Here is an 8,138-nt window from a genome sequence, read left to right as displayed (position 1 = left end):
ATAATTGTTATTAGTTTTGCATTATACAGTCAAGTATCTTTAAAAGCAAATTGAAATAGGAAAAAATACCTTATATTTACCTTTAACTTTTCCATTTCTAGCATTCTTCATTTTTTGTTATATATTCAACTTTCTTTCTATCCAGCATAATACTTTATTTTTTTTTTTGCCTTTTTTAAATTAAATTCAGTTTTATTGAAATATATTCACATACTATACAATCATCTAAGGTGTTCAATCATCTGTTCACAGTACCATCATATAGTTACGCATTCATCACCCCAATCTGTTTTGAACATTTTCCTTGTATCAGAAAAAATCAGAATAAGAATAAAAAATAAAAGTAAAAAAGAACACCCAAATCATCCCCCCCCCATTGCACCCTGTTTTTCATTTAGTTTTTGTCCCCATTTTTCTACTCATCCACCCATCCACTAGATAAAGGAAGTGTGATCCACAAGGTTTTCACAATCACACAGTCACTCCTTGTAAACTACATTGTTATACAATCGTCTTCAAGAGTCCAGGCTACTGGGTTGGAGTTTGATAGTTTCAGGTATTTACTTCTAGCTATTCCAATCCATTAAAACCTAAAAAGTGTTATCTATATAGTGCATAAGAATGTCCACCAGAGTGACCTCTTGACTTCATTTGAACTCTCTCAGCCACTGAAACTTTATTTTGTTTCATTTTGCATCCCCCTTTTGGTCATGAAGATGTTCTCAATCCCACGATGCCAGGTCCAGATTCATCCCCAGGAGTCATATCCTGCATTACCGGGAAGATTCACACCCCTGAGAGTCAGGTCCCATGTAGGGGAGAGGGCAGTGAGATCACCTGCCAGGGTGGCTTAGTTAGAGAGAGAGAGGGCCACATCTGAGCAACATAGAGGTACTCAGGGGGAGACTCTTAGGCACAATTATATATCTGGCACAATACTTTTGCCTGGAGACCTTCTTTTAACATTTCTTGTAGCTTAGGTTTGCTGGCAATGAATTCTCAGATTTTGTTTGTCTAGAAAAGTCTTTATTTTGTAAAGGCTTTTTCATAGGAGATAAGGTGCCAGGAATTGCACTTTATGTCTGTCCCCCAGTAGCCACCAATTATTTGAACATTTGCACCACTTAGGGCAGGAACAGGGATGGGGAGGACTCTTTGATTTTTTGCCCTGCCCCCAATCTCTGTCCTGAGCATCCAATGGGGGCTTATGAATGAGTGCAAGCTCAACTTGTGTCTGATACCCCAACCTGTGCCAAACTTGGCCTTTAAAAAGTTCTAGCTGATTTCTTCTTACACATTTGTATGGTCACCATCTCTTTCTCCTGTGCTTTGCCAAAGGTGAAACAGCTCACGTGCTGTCTCTCCTTAGAGGAGCTTGCATCTTTTTAAAAGTACACATTTTCTTACATAAAACACGTTAGCACATGCAACAAAATTTAAAAATTTTCTGATGTCATTTAATCCCAGTTCATAGTCAAATTTCACCAATGTGTTTTTACAGTTATTTTGTTTGAATCAGGAGCAAACAAGACCCTCCACTGCTACCTCTCTGATTCAAGTCTTCTCTCAAACAGGTTGCTACAACAGCTTCCCAACCAGTCCAGTCAGAATGATCCTTCTTTTAAAACCCTCCAATCACTTCCTATCTCACTCTAAGTAAAATCCGAAGACCTACAAATCCTACATGATCTTTTTTCCTGTTAATTTTCAGATCTCATTTCCTTTTATTCTTCCTCTTGCTCACTACGAAGCATCTGAAATTTGTCAAGCCTGGTCGTTCCACAGGGTTATTGCACTTGCTGTTAACTTTGATTGGAATTCTCTTCTCCCTGTTATCTGCATGGTTGTCTCCCTTACTCCTTTAAGTCTTTACTTAAATGTCTTCTCACTGAGCTATCAAAAATTATGAACCTCTTTCCCTCTGTACTCCTTATCCCCATTCTCACCAGAAACTCATCAATTTTACTAGTCTTTTAAATAACCTACTTGTGTTTTTTCATTCCTCTCTAGTGTTTGTTTCCTATTTTATTTCCTATTCTTTGCTTGATAATTCTCTTCCTTCTACTTTCTTTGGAATTTTTTGTTCTTTACTTATGTTCTTGGGATCAATACTTAGCTCATTATAGTCTGAGTTTAAAAATAATTTAAAGCTATACATTTATCAGTACCGCTTTATTCCATCTTGTAAGTTTTAACATGTAGTAACACTTCTAGACCTTATTACCCTGCCAGATTCTTACTTCTGACTGCAAATTTCTGCATCTGGACCCAGAGTTAAGCAGTATGCTGCTTCAGCTGGTTCATGCTCTCTTTCTATATTTTTTGTCCTTGCATAAGTTTATTTTGGTTTTGAACCCAATTTTATCTTTTCATATTTATCTATCATTGTCATGTGCCGAGAACAGAGGTGCTAAAGCATCTTTTGTCAATGCAATTTGATCAGAAGTCTCTGTACATCTTTTTTCTCCCCTACAGTATTTTTATTGATTTTTTCTTCCATTAGTTTAAATAGAACCTTCTCACACTCAAATTTTACCTTGATGTTTATTTTGTGTTGTCACTTCTATTACCGATAATGTGAAGCTTGCATCAACTGTCAGGTTCACATTTTACACAGCCTCTTTTCATGTAACAGACTCAAGTCATCTGATGACTGTTTCAAACAAAATTTGGAGGTCTTTTGAAAACCTAATCTTATCATTAAGTAAGTTCTTAATATTGTTACAATGGTGTCTGTTGAGGTTGTGTAAGTCTTCTCCAATTAATTTTCTATTAACAGATATGAAATCCTAATTTGTTAAAACCTTTATCTATATATACATCTCTATCTCTATCTGTATGTTATGCTCACATTTTCTTAGGAAAACTCAGGACTCAGTGCTATGTATAAACTTCATTGGAAAAATACTATGTAGACAGCAAGGCCTGTCCAAAAACATTGGTTGTCTCTCCAGTAGCAAATTAAATTCCTGGCAATTTGTGGGCTACTGCTCTGCTTTATGTTTTCTCAGACATCTCCCACCCAAAGCCAAGATTCTCACACCTGCTCATCCTGATGAAAGTCACGCACCTAACAAAGTTATTTTACTCTTTAAAAACTAGTTTTATTAAAAAGAATCTGAAGCAAAATAACACTATAGGAAACCAATTTACAATACATATTGTTCAAGAAAGCCTGCCATACATAATTTCTACCAATAGTAGGTCCATATACTGATAAATGACATTCCTTATACAATGCACATATGACATTCAGCACTATCCCTGAAAAGACTGGCCAACAATACGGACTATGCTGACAGTAGAAACTCTATTTGCTTTACTACTTAGCTAAAAATGTGGAAGACAAATTAAATCCATCCAATTTTAAATTCTAGCATGGTATGTACTGGAAGAGGGAAAGGGATCAAAAAGGAAAAATTCTAATTTAAATAGCTCAAAAATAAAAAGAATTGGTTTACTACTACTTATAATAATTACTATAAAGTAATTCAGAAGTGAGAGTATAATTGGTTTAACACTTGGAAGACCTTAAATAGTCAAACTATCCAATATCTATTATACTCAATTAGCTATGAAACCAATGTTGTTTTTCTGAAAATTGTAACTTGAACTTTAATCACATAAAAAAAAATAAATAATTTGGGGTAATCTTGTCATTTCTTTTTTATTTATATTTTCCGCAAAGCAATTCATGAATCATTTAATACTAATACTTCTTTAAATCTGATTGAATTAGAAACAGACCCAGTTCTGGAAGATTATATGTGGAAATACTGTACCAGCCAAAAATAAACTTCCAACATAATTTTTAATGCAAAAAATAGACCCATGAAATGTTGGACATTAAAATCATACATACAGGGATATGGTGCTGTATGATATTTTGCATTCTTTAAAATCTTAAAAACTGAATCAGATTTATTGATATGTCAATCCTATAAATAGTCAATAATCAGATGTACAAAACATATCACAACCATGCCAAAAATGCTGTATAGAAGTATCGTTATCATAACAGGTAGACATTTTGTAACATACATCATTGATATATTAAATCAGGACAGTTTGAGTTGTGAAAAGTCTAAAAAATTTGAATATCTTAAAAAGATAGGCAGTTTAAGCACTCATAAACATGCTTTTTCTTTCAAGCATATAATTTCAAATACACAGACTTTCATTAATCAAGTATTACCTGATAGTTACTCTACTTGTTTTAATGACTAAATAAGAATGCTTTTTTTACTAGTATTCTTAAATAAATGCTCTAAAAGGCTTAAAAATTTTTCAAGATTAAACATTTTTGAGATTTTGTTTATGACTTTTACTAACAAATCCTTTCATCAGATAGTACAAAGTTAACACCATTCAAGTCCTTGTATCAATAATCATAAATGCTAAGTAAATACTTAGTAGAGTTTTGTGTTATCTGAATAACTTCTTCATAAATAAAGATTAGTATTTATTTTGGTTATGTTAGAGTTTTGAGTGAATGGTGAATGTTATCTTTTTTTGACTGGAAGATAACAGCATAAATTTGAAGTCAAATGTATCATTTTAATGATACAGGCTCAAAAACTTCCTAATGTACACTGCCCCTTAAGATATTAATTCCTTACTAAAGTATACCTGTAAGTCAAGGATCAAAAAACTTAAGAAGTATTTATTGTATTATGAATGTCATGAATTGCTAACACCAAATTTTACCCCTCTCTCCCATTTCACAGACATCAGGCCATCTACTAATCCACAAAAATTGATGTTTCACATACTTCATAGAGTAGCTTAAAACATATCAGCATAAGAAATAATTAGTATTACATAGTAATTTCCTTTGCTATAGGAATAAATGTTGGACAAAGTCTGGAAACTTTTTTTTCCAATTTGAATTACGGTAATTTTGCCACAGATCACAGCACTAGTGCATGTGTTACTTCAGACATGCTCTAAGAACAAAACAAAAAATTACTCCAAAAATACATGTCACCAATGTGGAACACACTCAGATTTGTATAAAAGTACTGAACTAATATCCCAAAAAGAGGTATATGTAAACAGTACATAAGGAAGAAATAGTTTTAATATGAAACAGTCATTTAAGTCACATACATCATGATAAGCAGGACTTTCTTTTATAAAAGGTAATATTTTAACTAACAAGTAACATCATCTACATCTTCTATAGAACAGGAAAGGTACAGGTATTTAGAACAAGTTTTAACATTAACTGCAAGTAATGTATTACTGATAAAATACAACAAAGATAAAGCTTATCCATTGGGTTTCATTGGAAGTTTTAAATGAAATACAGGCAGCCTTTCACATATTAATGCCTGGCTTATATGTGGCCACTTTCTTCCCTTCATAACCCCTAGAGAACTTGTCTTGGGAGATGTTGATGCCACCCCAAGTCTCTTTGCTCCAGGGGTACCTCCAAATTCCCATCACTGTACAACCAAGTGTTGGAAAATGCAGTTGTGACTTTTATACTGCTCTACTGGGCAGATGAAGGAGAAAGAGAAAGCTACCAAAAGTGAAGGAAAGGAAGCTCTGAAAAGTCACAAAAATCTAGAAGAAATTGGGAAGTACTCTTAAGACAGTACCAGCCAATTCATCAAAACTACTGCTTTCCACAGTGCCTGAAATGTTATCACATTACCTGAAATGTAATAGATTAAAGATTCATTCTGAGCTAAAAAAAACTTTTTTTTTTTTTTTTTAAGAAATTTAATTCCACTTTCTTCACTATCTTTATTCACATCGTAGTGGAAAATACTTGTGTTTCTCTAGCTAACCACAGCCACATGCAAGAAACAGGTATTCTGTGGGGAGGAAAGAAAAGCAATTTTGAAGCATAGAGAATCCAGGAGGGGAAAAGACAAGTCTGTTTATAACCACCAGAGATTAGGATGGTAAGAGGGCAACTGGGAAACATTCACACCCAAGACAAACTTAACCTTCCTGAATCACATCAGGAAAAAAGAAAGACCATCTCTGCTTCTTGCTCCCTTCTTCAATTGGTTCCCTAAAGAAAACTGAGACTTTAATATACTACTGTTTAACTACATTACGGTTTAAATAAGCTTTTGTAAGCTTCTCTAGGAATCTAATAATTTTATATAGAGTCCCAGGTCACTATTTACAAATGAACTTTGGGAGCCTGGATGCTTTTAATTAATTTTTTAATTGAAAAATCTAAAATAGCACAAATGTTCATGCATACGAAACTTCTATATACTGGCAAGAAATCCAAAAACCCTTTAAAGCTCCCTTTTAAAAATCATTGCTTATATATTTTCTTACTATTAAGTACAATTACTATAGTATGTTGGCCAATAAGTAGTAGCACTCAATGTGTTCAAGACAAGTATGAAAGAATATTAGATGAAGACTCTCGATACTTCTTTTAGTTGGGATGGTTAGTATCAGATTTCATAGTGAGCCATACTATTAAGAGGGTATTTTTTCTACCACTAGGCAGAGTTGGGAGTCTAATAAAAAAAACATCACTCAATATTTTTATAATATGTTTATGAAGAATACATACTAGTACAAGAAAATCTTCATTTATTTACATAGCCTTCTAATTTGGATAAGAAGAATCATAATAGCAGAAGTATTTCACACAAAAGGAGAACACTGACCACAAATCTAATTCTAGGCACTCTATCTGAAGAACAATTTATTTTTTTTTTTTTTACAAACTAAGCTATTTTAATACTAGTGAGTCCAGTAGCATCTAAAAGCAAGTGGACTGGGAATTTTCCAGTGGATGAGCAAAGCAAGTTCTGAGAAAGGAAATAATGCTTTAAAGATAGTTAGCCTGATTGAACTCTGGCAGAACATGAGAGTGTAATTGAAACCCTTACAATTTCCTGCCTGATTATTCTGCATTTCTGTGAATATGAGCACACAGGAGAGATGGACTTTCAGTGAAGGAAAAGGATTACACCAAAAAGGGGGACTGTTACTGGAAGATTATTCCACTTGTGTGTGTTTCTTTCCATCATGCATTATTTTTAAAAGTTTGAGGGTAGTTCATCATTTGTTCTAAGAAAACTCTATCAATTTGTATAATAACCTTCTTTGGATCAAATTGGGAAAATTAATATCTGGCCATTCTAAGAGTCCACTACTTTTGTTACCAAAAAGCACCTAAGATAACTTTCAACTTAGTTATGTAGAGACAAATGTGGAACTCGTAAGAAAATTAATTCAAATACGTGAAAGCATTCATCAGCTATGATTATAGTGTAGCTAATCAACTACATGTTTTTCTTTTGAATATTTATAGATTCTCATTTAAGTAAGGTGCTTTGAAGACCTAAATATTTGAATAAAAATTCACTTGTAAGTTTTTAAAAACTACTTGGAAATGGAAAATGAAAGAATTACATTATAAATCAAGTCTCTTTAGACTAGCTTTGGAGAAGTTATTTCATTCTCACAAAAATGGCTACTTACTGAAACTGTACACAACAGAGGGCTTAGGAAATGGCATAATTTTAGCAACGAGCACAACTCAAGTATTACCATGTAAAATGTTAACTCCTGAGAACACTATAAGGTTCTACTCACAATATCGATCTAGCTCTATTCAGAGTCATAAGAAATCATGATCTGATGCTAGGACTGGGCATATAGCATGCAGTGCATCACTTTTAAAAATCAGCACTCACTAGGATGTTAAGTCCTTAAACATCTAAAAACTTATATATCTCTAACAAAAAATATAAGCAAAATGAGATTTTCAAGTACATTACTAAACAATATCAAATGTCAAGAGTCAGCCAGAAATACTATATTTTAACCAGCATCCACTGCTAACGTTTTAACACAAAAGAGTATTCAGTCTTTAGAGTTTATGCCATTTTATTTCCTAAAATTGTAAATATATATTTCACTTTTGAAAATATTTTGTACTCACCTCTAACAAGTCAGGGGTGAATGGAGAAAACCTTATGTTACCTTGTACCATGAAATTGCTGTTTTGTAGGTCAAAATTAAAACATTGTATTAAAAAATGTTTTATTCAATAAAAATATGCACTGTGAGCATTAACAGTTTTCTCCCAATGGTAACATTAAATAATATATTTCATTTTTATAAAGTTGGACATTTTTTAGACTGTATAAATT

This window comes from Choloepus didactylus, chromosome 4 (genome assembly GCF_015220235.1).
Source record: "Choloepus didactylus isolate mChoDid1 chromosome 4, mChoDid1.pri, whole genome shotgun sequence".
Classification (NCBI taxonomy): Eukaryota; Metazoa; Chordata; class Mammalia; order Pilosa; family Megalonychidae; genus Choloepus; species Choloepus didactylus.
The sequence above is the reverse complement of the archived record's forward strand: the minus strand, read 5'-3'. Positions refer to the sequence as shown.